At 42.6% G+C, this 13,714-nt stretch overlaps 1 protein-coding gene and 1 pseudogene across 2 annotated transcripts in view; both read left to right on the top strand.

Moving 5' to 3' along the window:
- SYNPO2 (synaptopodin 2) overlaps positions 1-13,714 on the top strand; it is a 169,485-nt gene that overhangs the window by 68,861 nt on the left and 86,910 nt on the right. The gene's annotated exons all lie outside the window — the stretch shown is intronic.
- On the top strand, positions 3,425-5,408 carry LOC116871335 (annotated as a pseudogene).

The following is a 13,714-nucleotide window of genomic DNA, read 5'->3' as shown; positions in this document are numbered from 1 at the left end:
GAAGAGAGAGGGTCAAAAGTATAAGACTGACATTTCTGAATCCATCTCCAGTGAGATCAGGATCGCAAAGAGCTCTGCTCTGCAACTTGTCCATCGTTGTATGAGTGGAGGGAAACTATAGAAAATTCTCCATATCTCCTCTGGCAGTCTTCGACAATCTCAGACTGCTTTAGTCATCATTTCTCTTCTAGAAGCAAGATGGCTTTATTAGAAGAATAGTTGAAATTTTCCCTCAATGTGCTCCCCTCAAATTTTTGAGGATTAAGTCATAGAATGACCTGCCAGCCCCCAAGGGAGATACACTTGGGAAAAGAAAAAAAAAAAAAAAGGACCAGTATTCCTGCATTTTGAGGTCATACATTCAATTTTACTTTGATTTAAAAGATATGTTTTCCCCAAGGCACCAATTTTTATGTTTTGGACAGATGATATTTTGACCCTATGTGATATATTTCTATTCAGAGGATTTTAGGATATGTTTGTTCATTAGTAAATAAAGCTGAGATGTATTGACTATAAAGTTGTGTGTAATACAGAATTTCTTATTTTTATGAAAAGACAAGGAATATATTTTCCTTGGAAGCAAGGAATTAATTGCAGCCCCGAGATGTATATCCCTTCTCTACATCAAGCATCAAAGGAAAGCAGCTCCCTCAAATAATCACTCTCCATCCTTTTCACTTCGCAAGCCAATCATGGAGGCTTGAACCCTAAATTTAACTTTGGAAGTTTGCTGCAAGTTCCAAAGAATTTCCTAAATAGGTTTCAAATGTTAGCACTTTGTAGGCTTGGGAATGAAGAATTAAAAGAGGAGCGACGATTACAGCTGCAATAAAAACTTGGCACAGAATGAAACAGGTTTTCCCTCTCTCTCTCTCTTTTCATGTACTCACCTAAAGCAATAAATGTGTGGGTGATTGCCCCTGAGATTTTCCAATAATCTCAAGGCAGTTTAATGGCATAGGCAACAGGCTTTTTAAGAAGCTCACTATAAACATTAATTTCAATTCAAGGAGTATCTTTTAAACTTACTCTGGGACAAATCTGGTATAAAGAGACATGCGAGGTACAGAAGAAACATGACCCCCAGGCCCTCTCTGGTTGTCTCTGACCGTCATGCCGCCCCGCCTTTCTTTCCTAGTTCCTCCTCCTCTACCAGTTTCTATATGTTGGAGTCTCTAAGGCCCTACTTGGAATGTCCACCTTGGAGGAATCTTTTGTCTTCTCTGCACTCTTTCCCTATGTGTAGTGGGCTGAATGGTGGTCCCCAAAGCGATATGTTCACACCTGAATTCCCAGAACTTGTGAATGTTAGTGAATGTTACCTTACTTGGGAAAAGGGGTCTTTGCAGATGTAATTATGTTAAGGAATTTGAGATGAAGAGATCATGCTGAATTATTCAGGTAGAACCTAAATCTAATAACTGTCTTTATAAGAGAAACACAGGAGAGGGGCACCTGGGTGGCTCAGTCGGTTAAGCATCTGCCTTTAGCTTAGGTCATGATCTCAGAGTCCTAGGATCAAGGCCCATATCAGGCTCCCTGTTCAGTGGGGAACCTGCTTCTCCCCCCCTCCCCCACCCTTGCCCCCCCACTTGTGCTCTCTCTCTCAAATAAATGAATAAAATCTTTAAAAAAGAGAGAGACACACACACAGGGGAGATTTGACAGACAGAAGAGGAGGAGGATATGTGACCAAAGAGGTAGAGTTTGGAGTGATATGGTCACATTAGGCCACAAGTCAAGGATTGCTGAGAGTCACAGAAGCTAAAAGAATGAAAATATGCATTCTCCCCTAGAGTCTCCAGAGGGAATGCAGCCCCTACAGACACCTTGATTTTGAACTTCTGGCTCCAGACTATAAGAGAATAAGTTTCTCTTGTGTTAAGTCACCAGTTTGTAGTTATTTGTTACAGCATCCACAAGAAACTCATACAATAGTGATCCCATCTAATCTCTCATCTTCCTATCCCATCCATAGATTTCAGTTTTCAAACCTGACCTCCCCTCAGAGTGCCATACCCAACATACATTTAACTTGATTACCGGACCTCTCCATTTGATATCAAGAGATATCTCAAACTTAATATGGCGAAGGGAACTCTTAATTTCCAACATTTACACTCACAAATCTACTTCCAGGTGTTCCCCATCAATAAATGGCACTGCTATCTCAGGTTTAGGGCTCGTTCCAACTACTTCATGGCTCTAGCAAAGAACCTAAACACCATGCTTGATTCTTTTCTTGTTCTCAATACCTGCCACCTAATTCCTAGATGGATCCTTCTTAGCTACTATCTTAGTCCATCTTCTCTGACTCAGGTTTCTGTTACAAACTTCTGTTCTCTCTGCTTCTTCTCTCATCCTGCTCCACTAAAGCCAGAATAAACTTCCTACAGTGTGACTCAGATCCTATTACTCTCTGCCAAAGATTTTTTTTTTCCCCTAACTCAGGAGTTTTATTTTATTTTTTAAAATTTTCTTCATTTATTCATGACAGACAGAGAAATAGAGAGAAGGAGGCAGAGGCAGAAGCAGGCTCCCTGCTGAGCAGAGAGCCCGTTGTGGGACTCAATCCTAAAACCCTGGGGTCATGACCTGAGCCAAAGGCAGACGCTTAACCGACTGAGCCACCCAGGCATCCTTTGCCAAAGATATTTTAATAGCTTTCTGTTCCAGTTAGAATAATATCCATATTTCTTACCTTGGTCTAAAATAATGGTTCTCAACTGGAGCTTTTTGGCTTCTCATTTGTTACTTTGGTGCCCAATTGGTAATCCCCATTTGGTAATCACAGATGCTTAGGTTCTTTGATTGTCACTAGGAAGAGCCTACTGGCACCTAGTGGGTAGAGGTCAGGAATGCTGCTAAACATCCCACACTGCACAGAACAGCTCCACATGGTAAAGATTTATCTGGCCCTAAATGTCAGTAGGGCCAAGGTTGAGAAATCCTAGCCTGTGGAGTCTGCAGGAGCTGATTGATATCTGCCTTTTGTTGTCTCATTTCCTTCTACTCTTCCTCAAATATGCCGAGCTTGTTCACATTTCAGAGCTTTTGCATAGACTTTGGGTTGAAACATTTTCCTAGATCTTTGCATCTCTGTATCTTCATTATTCAGGTGTGAGCTCAAATATTACCCTCTCAGAGAGACATTTGCCATCTCTAGTGGCCTTCACTATCCTGCCCCAAGTTGCTCTATCACATTAGTTTCTTTTTACTTTCTGTAATACTGATCTTATTAGTACTTTAACTTAATTATATTGGTGTTTGTCTACTCTTGGCTTCTTTGCTCAAAGATTTAAGCAAAGATTTAAGCTCTTTGCCATCTGCTCCTGCAGCCATACTTGGCACAGAGTAAGTGCTCGGTGAATATTTGTCAAATCACTGGGTACAAATGTAAAGCAATTAAATAGCTCATCAAATGTTTGGTGCCAAAAGTGATGTGGTGAATCACCAGGAAGGCAGGTTTGTTTCTAGCTCTTGTTAATTTCTAGTAGATGGCTCTGGGTGTTAGCTCCATTAAGGACTTAACTCCACTGACCGAAGGAGTGGTTGGGATGTTAAGACTACCTTGTTTGTAGAAAAGCTGTAATTTTGCCTGTGACTTTGTTGTTCTGAAGATAATGTAGGTTTTCATGTAGTAGATGGCTGGTAACCAGTTGATAATACGGTTGTGGAGTTTGAAGCATGCACACAGAAGTAACAGATGAGTCCCTGAGAGCAGACAAGTCCACTGAGGGATTGCTTTTGGAGAGAAAAACCAAGAATTTTCTCTGAAAGAGCCTACTGTTTGGAACAGAGAAAAAGAAGAGTCAAAGGAAATAGAGAAAACTGGTTAGAAAAGTAATAGGAAAACAAAACAAAACGAAGTCTCTGAAGCCCTGAGTCATGGAGTGATAGAAGACCGCTAATTTATAAAAGAAGTATTGTTAACCCTCCTAGAAGCTGATTCTCACCTCCCTCTTGACCCTCTGTTAGCTTCAGCCTATTGGCTTCCTTTCCAGCCTCCACCGTCAGGGTGGCTGAGAAGTCCTACAAGTTGTCCACCTCTGGCCCCCAGGGCCTTCAGCAGCCGCTCCAACACAAGCATTCCTGGCACCCACATCAGCTTCTCCACTTTCTCATGTGGGCAGCAGAAGCAGCTACTGGAGTGGACTTGGCACCAGCATGAGTGTGGTCGGGGGTTATGGCAGGGTGGGGGTATGGGGAGCATCATAGCTGTCTCTGAATCTGAGCCTGCTGAGACCCCTTAAGCTGGGGGTAGATTCCAACGTTCAAGCTGTGCACACCCCAGAGAAGGAGCAGATAAAGACCCCCAACAACAAGTTTGCTTCCTTCATCAACAAGATGCAGCACCTGGAGCAGCAGAACAAAATTCTGGAGACCAAGTGAAGCCTCCTGCAGCAGCAGAAAACAGCTCAGAGCAACATGGGCAGAGCGTTCGAGAGCTCCATCAACCACCTTTCAGGGCAGCCGGACACATGGGGCCAGGAGAAGCTTCAGCTGGAGGTGGAGCTTGGCAACATTCATGGGCTGGTGGAGGACTTCAGGAATGAGTACAAGGAGGAAATCAAAGAGCATGCAGACATGAAGAATGAATTTTTCCTCATTAAGAAAGATGTGGATGAAGCTTTCATGAACAAAGTAGAGCTGGAGTCCCTCCTGGAAAGCCTGACTGACAAGATCAGCTTCTTAAGGCAGCTGTAGCAGGGGAAATTTGTGAGCTGCAATTTCAAATCTTGGACACGTTTGTGGTGTTGTCCATGGACAACAGTTGCTCCCTGGACCTTGATAGCATCATTGCCAAGGTCAAAGCCCTGTAGAAGGACATTGCCAACCACATCCAGGCTGAGGTCAGATCATGTACCAGATCAAGTATGAGGAGCTGTAGACATTGGCTGGGAAGCATGGGGATGACCTCTATCACATGAAGACAGATTTCAGAGACGAAACAAGTATCAGCCAACTCCAGGCTGAGATCAGGGACCTTAAAGGCCAGAGGGCTTCCCTGGAGGCTGCAGGCAACTCAGTGAGCTGACTGTTAAGGACGCCAATGCCAAGCTGGCCAAGCTGGAGGCTGCCCTACAGAGAGTCAAGCAGGACATGGCACCGCAACTGTGTGAGTACTGGGAGCTCCTCAGAGTCAAGCTGGCCCTGGACATTGAGATTGCCACTGAACATGAGTATCCATACCAAGACCACCAGTGGCTACTCCGGTGGGCTGAGCTGGGCCCAAGAAAGCCTCACCAGTCCTGGCCTCAACTATGGCCTCAGTTCCTTCCAACCTAGTTTCAGCTTGGCAGGGGTTCCAGCTCCTTCAGCCATGTGAACCCCAATGAGTGTGTGGTTGTGAAGAAGATTGAGACTGTGATGGGAAGCTGGTATCTGAGCGGTGTCATGCCTGACCAAGTGAACAAGCACTGTAGTCCCCCCCAGCCTCCCAACTCCTGTGGCTGCCATACAGCCTTGGGGAAGGAGCTGTGCCGAGGAGCATCGGGAACAGGGAGACACCTAAGGCTCAGCCCCCGTCCTCAGCCTGCTCTTGGGGGGAGTCTACCGCCCTGGGTACAACCTCTCGCCCATGACCCCAACTAAAAACCAATTCAAGTGTCTTTTCCCAAATAAAGCCTCAGATGGCTCTGCCAGTGCCCCCTCCCCCATAAAAAAATAAAAGAAGCATTGCTGATGCATTTTTGGAATTTTGTGCTTTTGTGTTGGGGATACACGTTCCTTCCATTAATCAGTAAATAGCTGAAAAGTCTTTGGCAAAGCAAAAATAAATTTAGCTATAAAGAAGTACCTAGAAACAGAGAAGATAATGAAAATATTCAGTTCTTACTTTCTAAAAATGTTAACCCTGCTATGAAATTCCTATAATCCTAAAGGGTTTGGGGATAGTCCTCAGACCGCCAATTTTTTTAGTATCTATTTTACTTATTAGGAAAAAGTCTGATAATTTGTAATAGCTTCAAAGTGTTGGAAATAGAAGTTACTCTGTTCCCTTTCACCCTGTGTTGAGTGGTTGAGAAATCACCGAGGGAGATTGGCAAAATTAAGAACTGGCAAAAGCTTCCATCTGCCCCAAACTGATCCAGTCCCATTTCCATGTTTGGAAATGGTTTCTTGAGCTTATCCACACTTTGTTGGCAGGTCATATCTTTGCAGGATGACAGGCACTTTTCTTTCTGCCACCCACTAGCCATGATCCTGGCCTTGGGGAATGCAAACCGTCTGTCATGTCCAGAATCTGTGGGCAAATAAACCAAGGACCAAGTGAAATTGTGGGTGCGGCCATTGTGTAAGGACTAACCGCATGGCCACCAGGCATCACTGTGCTTGCCTGTAGAGGTGGATTTTGTCCCATCGTAGAAAGAGAGAAGGGAAGGAGAGGACATTTTTGAAACGTGGGTGGAGAAGGAGAGTTAAACTTATCTGGTAACGAACTCAATTACTACATTTTATTCTAAGAAAGAATCACTTCTGCAACACTTTTAGGGAGAGAATACATTGTTGAATTCAATGTATACAAAGTCAGATACTTTGCAGGGGACATCCTGGCCAGACATCTGTCCCCTTAGATGATCCCAGGGAGGATGCAGACAGTTCCTTCTGTCCTATTTCAGCATGTTTTCATCCAGGAGAAACTAAACTTCAATCCTATCTACAATCTCAGAGGTGAGTTAATTCAGGTTAAGGGTGTACAGGCCCCCAGACTCAGAAATCATTTTGCCTGCCTTACTGATCCATATTACCAGTAACTGCTGTTTCAATGTTTAATATATCTTCAACAATAAGAGAAACTTAAGACACTGGAATCTTCATATATTTAGACCTGGTCCCAACAATTATTTTTAAGGTTTGTTATCTTTAACTTTTTAAAAAACGTTAGATTTTACTTATTCCTTCTGTCAATTGATCAGAAACACAGGGAAATGAGGATCCATTAGCTTTTTAAAATACGTGTTATTAAATGTTGTTAAGATTCATTCTGTGGTCTGTAAAACCTTCCTCATCTACTGACCCAAGAACTTGCATTAAGTTATTTGCATTAAGTTCTGGGAAACCTCTATTCCCCAGTTAAGTACCGGCTCTAGGCAATCTCAGAAGCTTCGAGGCCAGAGCTGTCCTGGGTACATCCTGTCCTTGAAATGTGACTACTTCTAATCAAGGGCTGGCCAGGCCATGCATGCCTTTTGCTGAGACAGGGTGCAGCCTAGCAGGGTGTGCTTGGTCTTGGAATAAGAGGAAGATCACCTTATGATGACCATCCACCAGGCTTTGGGTGCCATTGAACCTAATTCTAGAATATGGAGCAGATGCCCAGGGAGGTTTTAGAGGCTAAGAGGTAAACCAGAGATAAAGGAAAACAAAACAAAACAAAAGCCAAAAAACATTGCCTGAGGAAACATTTGGGTTTATATATTCCCTCTCTCTCTCTCTCTCTCTCTGCCTCTATTTTTGTTTCTTTCTTCCTGCCTCCTTCTCTCCCATTGGATTATTTCATTAATTGTAGGTGGTTCTTGATGAAGAACTCTGTGATAAAGCTATTCATCTCTTAATTCAACAGATAGTAATTACTCTGTATTAGACAGTGTGCTAGAGATACTGATGCTCTTGCAAATAAGAAAACCCCTGTCTTCAAGGAACTCGTGATCCAAAAGCCATCACAGACAAGAAAAATAACCTTTCTGGCAGGATGCATAATATGTCCCAGGTATTAGCTGGGACCTCCTGGCCCTCTGGGACCTGGCAAAGATGAGCAGCGCAAAACTCCCATTTCGTGTCTCTTTGAAGGCCAAACCATGTCCCCAAGATCCCTGTTAAATTCACAGTCAGCTTTGCTCTGATTTCCTGCTTTCTGATGCTCTCTGCATCTTGGAGCGCTTCTTTTATTTCTGTTCTGACAAACCCAGGGTGGGGACGAGTCCTTCTCTTCTGTTCACTCCCACTCCCGGGTGGGCCTCTTCTCCTCCCACACAAAGCAATCACCAAAACAAGGTTACGATACTGATTCTATGTTTCAGAACTTGAACTGAAAGTTTGCTCTCATGAGAGAGCACAGCGGTAAACTTCAAATGACATAGGGCACATTCTTGTTGTGGTGTCGGTCTGGTACCCGTCACCAGGGCCTTCTTAGTGTCTGCTTCACCTCACAGAGCACTCAGATGTCCTCCTGTCTTCTCTTCTGCCTCCTGATTCTCTTCCGCATGCCATCCCTCCTGCACTGTATTCTGCCTCATCCCCCACACTCCAGTTCTGGAATATTCTTGCTCTCTACTGTCCAGAGTAAGCCTCTCCTTTTCATGTACTCCACAATTAAAGTGCAGGCCCATCTTGTTCATACCCAAATCCTTCCTGGTGCTCAGGCAATGGGGCTTTCGTGTTCTAGAATCCACTTTCTATTCTTTGCACAGAAGGCAGTGTGGCTGCATGCTGTTTTCTCCTCTCCTTTATCTGTAGTAATTCACTTATACACACATTCAGCAATATTTGTTGGATGTCCATTATGGGTCAGGTACCACTCCACGTGCTGAGGTTAACACTGTGTATGAGATGGACACAGGTCCTGTCCTTGTGGATTTACATTCCAGGAAGAATGTACAAGATGCTAAGAAGAAGTAGAAAGGCCCCACCTCATTCTGGGATAAGATTGCACATCATGGAGAGCTAAGTCTGACAGGACAAGCAGGATTGATGTAGGTCACGCAGAGGATATTTTAGACACAGAGACTCAATGACAAAAGTTGGCACTGAAGTTCTCCACCATTCATTCGAGCTGCTGGAATGAAGAGGGAAATAAATTGTGGTTTATTTCCATTATTTCTCCCTCCAGCTCCCAAACCTCAATCCTTAAGTGATAGCTTTTGGGCAGAGTTGAGGTAGGAGCTCTCTAGTGAGGAAGACAGGGCACAACCTCCCACCCTTTTCGGTTTCAAGGTGGAGTCAAGGGTCTGAGAGTCTTATTGGAATTGGTTTCTCTTTCCCAGAGGCTGGGCCCTGGAGCACCGGTCTCTCTTTGCACCCAGGTAGATCTTAGGGAAGGAGCTTCTCTGTGATCTTGTCTTGGAAAATGGAAGTCAGGGTATGGCTGGAGGGTTTGGTCATGCTCCTAAGAGCTGTGGAGTTTGGAATTGGGTCCTAGGGCTGTTGTTAATTCATATGAACACTGATGCAAAACTGAAAGACAAAACAAGATGAAACAAAACAACCCTGCCACTTCTTCTGGGATGATGCAACCTGTGGCCAGGGTACAGCCTCTGAGAAGGGAAAGGTCCCCTCTGCCGGCGTGCAGCCTGAAAGAAGGGGGATCCACTTTGTCTCAGGTTGACCAGATTCTATAAATGTAGTCTGAAGAGATCGATGAGGTTCTTATAGTACCCGAATCCATGGATATACTCAAACTGTAGGTCTTTCCTCACAAGGCTCTGAATGATTAGCTAATAAAATGGCAGCATTTAAGGAACCCCACATCACAATCGGGATATCTTTTCCCTTCTTCTTACCCAATTACTTTAAAGTAATTGGTTAACCTTTATTGGGCATACTTGACATGCTCCAGGCGCTGCACTAAGTAGTTTACAGAGATTAACACCACGAATTCTTAAAATAATCCTATGACTTACATATCATCAGTTCCATTTAATGTTTGAGGAAACTGAGGCTTAGGTGGTTGAGCTCAGCTAGTGAGTGTGTTTGAACTTAGAGCCTGTTTTAACTCCCACTCTATACTGCCAATTTTCTTTTTTTCCCCTGCTTTCCTCCTTTATCTCTCCTCCCTCTCTCCTTGCCCCATGGAAACAAATCCTTGCAGAGGAGCCAGGTAAAAAAGGTATGCATTAGGCTCCCTGGTAACTCTTCAGGTGACCTCTGAGTTCCAACCGGCCCTGAGACTGGGCTTTCCCAACAAAGAGCTTCCCTTTGTTGTTTGGGGTATGCTGAAGAGCCCAGGATGCCAAAAATCCTGGCTTCAGGTTTCCAGACCAGCAGTCATGCCCAGAGCCTAATCCTCGCTGGGTGGTGACCTGTCAGCACACAAGAAACACAGGTCCACTTAGCTCTTGGCAGGAGGTTCTGTGGCTTTTCTGGCCAGACCAGTCGAAGGCACAATGGAGAAGCCCCCATCCATGGTTGTTTCTCATGCAGGGAAAAGTGATATAGAATACTAGCTGATAGTTTCTCTACAAAGAGTCTCCATGTTTCCCTTATGTTTTTGGCACACCTCAGGATAATTTCCTTAAGTATTAGCTATCTCCTCAAAAAGTCATAAGATACACAACATTTTAACCAAAATTTATAGTTAAAAACTGGGGCCATGATAGTAGTACTCCTCTTGACCTGGATTTGAAAAACCTTTATACTCTAAAAACACGTAGAGTCTTACTTGAAACATGGATCTATTCATGCACCTTTAACCTTGGTTAGAGATCATGGTATGGTGAAGCTGCATAGTAATCCAGAAAATGTCTAATTTTGGTGAAAAATATACAGCAGCCAATATAGTAACTTCCAAATAAGATAACCTGGTGCTCTCAGTTATTGGTTTCCAAAGACTCGAACATTTCCTTGTTTGGTTTTGGAGGAATTTGCTGTGGGATTTCAGCCTGGCCCTCGACTCGCTGGAAGACTGCAGACTGAGAGCAAGCAGGCGAAGAGCGAGCGAAAATGAAAGTAAGAGGTCCTGGGCTCGAGGCTTAGTGTGTGTTCTTTGAGGAAGGAAGAACTCCTGCAGGGTCAGGAGAATGTCACTGGCAGCCCTAGAACTTGCGAATGCCAATCAGACATCCTGTGCTCCAGACAGATCAACAAAGTCCAGAGGCAAAAATGTTTCATGTAACTGTTACAGCAGTGTCCTGGCTTCCCTGAGATGTCCTCTCTCCCAGAGGTTGTTATTTTACCATTAGTCATTTAACCCTTTCCCCTGATGTTGACATACCTAACACAGTAGGGAAAGCTGGCGGTAGATCTTCCAGAACGAAGCACAGGCTTTGGAAGGTTACAGCTAAGAAAGTATCCATATCCAGGTCCAGTCCCGTTTAGTAAAATTTCTAATTATGATACAGTGCTGGGGCATGCCAAGAAGGGGAACAGATATGCATGCGTTGGCTGAGGTGAAAAGAACAACGTCTTCTTCTTAGTTGGGGTTGGAGTTGGGGTCAGGGAGTGACAAGGTCTTATTTTTGAAAATTGTGAAATACATATTGATTAAAATGTATAACATTACTGGGTATATTTTCTTCTTACCTCTTGAGAACTTTTGTAGAAATAGAATGTGAACACTACTGCATTTTTCTTTTCTTATTTTTTTTAAAGATTTTATTTATTTATTTGACAGACAGAGATCACAAGTAGGCAGAGAGGCAGGCAGAGAGAGAGGAAGGGAAGCAAGCTTCCTTCTGAGCAGAGAGCCCAATGCGGGGCTCGATCCCAGGACCCTGGGATCATTACCTGAGCCGAAGACAGAGGCTTTAACCCACTGAGCCACCCAGCCGCCCCTCTTTTTTTTTTTTTTTTTTTTAAGATTTTATTTCTTTGACACAGAGAGAGAGAGCGCACACGTGGTCAAGTAGGCAGAGCGGTAGACAGAGGGAGAGGGAGAAGCAGGCTCCCCACAGAGCAAGGAGCCCGATGCCGGGCTTGATCCCAGAACGCTGGGATCATGACCTGAACCAAAGGCAGACACTTAACAGACTGAGCCACCCAGGTGCCCCCTACAACTGCATTTTTCAAGTGAGGTTTCCTAAGATGTTTGAAACCTGAGAAGCACATCAGAAGTCCTAAGTCTTACTGTTAAATATTATGAAATATGATGTGGCAAAATAAGGCTTTAAAGTGAAAGGAGCAAGAAGACCACTGTTCTGATTATACCTTAGCCTTGTCCAGTGGAGAGAATCTAGTAACTTTTCCATGGTTGTCAGTTGACTATAAAGGCTCCTGGAAACTCTTAAATTCTCTGCTAATATAAGCACAGCACTCTGATAGGTTTCCACAGTTCTAGTGTCTCTTACACCATGTAGGTAAATTTTAGACCAACGTCACAAAGTAGTATTATCCTCTAAGACATTCTTCTGTTAATACTCAAGTGAACTCTAAGTCCCCGAAATGCTACATAGGTATTTCATTGTACTCTGTAAATGTTCTTTTTGGTTTCAAAAATGCATCTGGGACTAAAAATGTATTGTCTTTCAAACCACTTACATGTATGATGTTTAAAATGGAAAATGCAGCCATAAGGAAATACAATATTTCTCTCCAGATTGTAATAAAAGGTTTACACGATCAATTAACAGTGCTTTCACTGCCCTCTGCTGCCTTAATGAGAACATTGGATTTGGAAAGCTGAGTCTTACATCTGATTGGGGAAGGCCAACTTTTCATTTATGGTCAGTTATTGATGCCTGCTGGCATATTCCAAGGGTAACACTATCTGACTTGGAAAATCTCAACAAGGAAGCAGCCAATGACCCAAAACCAAATAAGCACTATGTTCTTATGAGTCAGGATTTTCTGGGGTTTTATTAAGTTCCGAGTGTTCTTACTATAAGATCACTAATATACATGGAAATAGCTGTTTATTTAGAAGTTGATTACAAAGGTTTTTAATACCTTATTATTTTTTTTAAGATTTTTATTTTTGAGTAATCTCTAGGCCCAACATAGGGCTCGAACCCACAACCCTGAAAACAAGCATCACATGCTCCACTGACTGAGCCAGCCAGACCTTCCAATATCTGTTATTTTTTTAAAACATGAAAAATTAATAGAAATGGCAATAAAACTGATAAGATGAGAACCTTTGCTTCTTTAAAAAGTGAAATGAAGCTTAATAGAATTGCTTTGTGGGACTGTTCTATTATTTGCATTTAAATATTGGGTGCTTAACATAAGAAAAAGATTGAGTATTTTCATAATTTCATTATATCTTCATCTACTTTTAATCAACAACGTTAAGTCCCATGTCAGTCTATTCTCTATGGCTTCTGTTTAATAATAATAGTGAAAATTACTAACTTACTCATGAAATTCTTGGAGATATGCTTGTTATATATATTCATTATTGACCTAGCAAAAGCTTTACCTGAAATCTGTTTTACTCCTGAATTATAAATTATCAACAGATTTTATTCACTTAACAACAATGTGTCAAATAACCTATTAAGTATCAGGCACAAATTTATAGATGAATATAAACTGCCTTTCTGACCTAAGATGCTCACAATTTAGTGGGTGCAAAATATAAATAAACATGTCTTATAGAGAAATTTCCAGGGGCAGGAGGGAGAAAAAAAAGAAATCCCCAAAGGTCGTGCTCCCATTTGTGCCAGTCAAGAGCCCCAATAGTCTGATTGTTTTGATCAGGACCTATGACACAGTTACTAGTGACTAATTTTGCTTGTAGTACTCCTCAGTGTTCACTAAGAAAAACAGGAATGGGTTTTGCAAATCTCAATCTCTCTCTCTCTCTCTCTTTTTTTTTTTTTTAACTATATACCTTTTAATAACTTGATACCTTCCTTGGACAAAATGGCTGTATCTACCCTAACCACCCCATTTCCTCTCCAATCACAAATGTGTTTGTAAACAATAGAAAGATAAATATACTTTCAAGTGCAGATAACCTTATTTTATTTTTATGACTCTGAAGGGACTGTAATAGAAAACTGGTTCTGTTATATCCAATTACTGCCAAAACAGAGAGCTATTGATCCAACAC

The sequence above is a fragment of the Lontra canadensis genome, unplaced genomic scaffold (genome assembly GCF_010015895.1).
Source record: "Lontra canadensis isolate GAN:19392208 unplaced genomic scaffold, GSC_riverotter_1.0 scaffold1, whole genome shotgun sequence".
Lineage (NCBI taxonomy): Eukaryota > Metazoa > Chordata > Mammalia > Carnivora > Mustelidae > Lontra > Lontra canadensis.
This window is presented reverse-complemented; position numbering and strand designations above follow the sequence as displayed.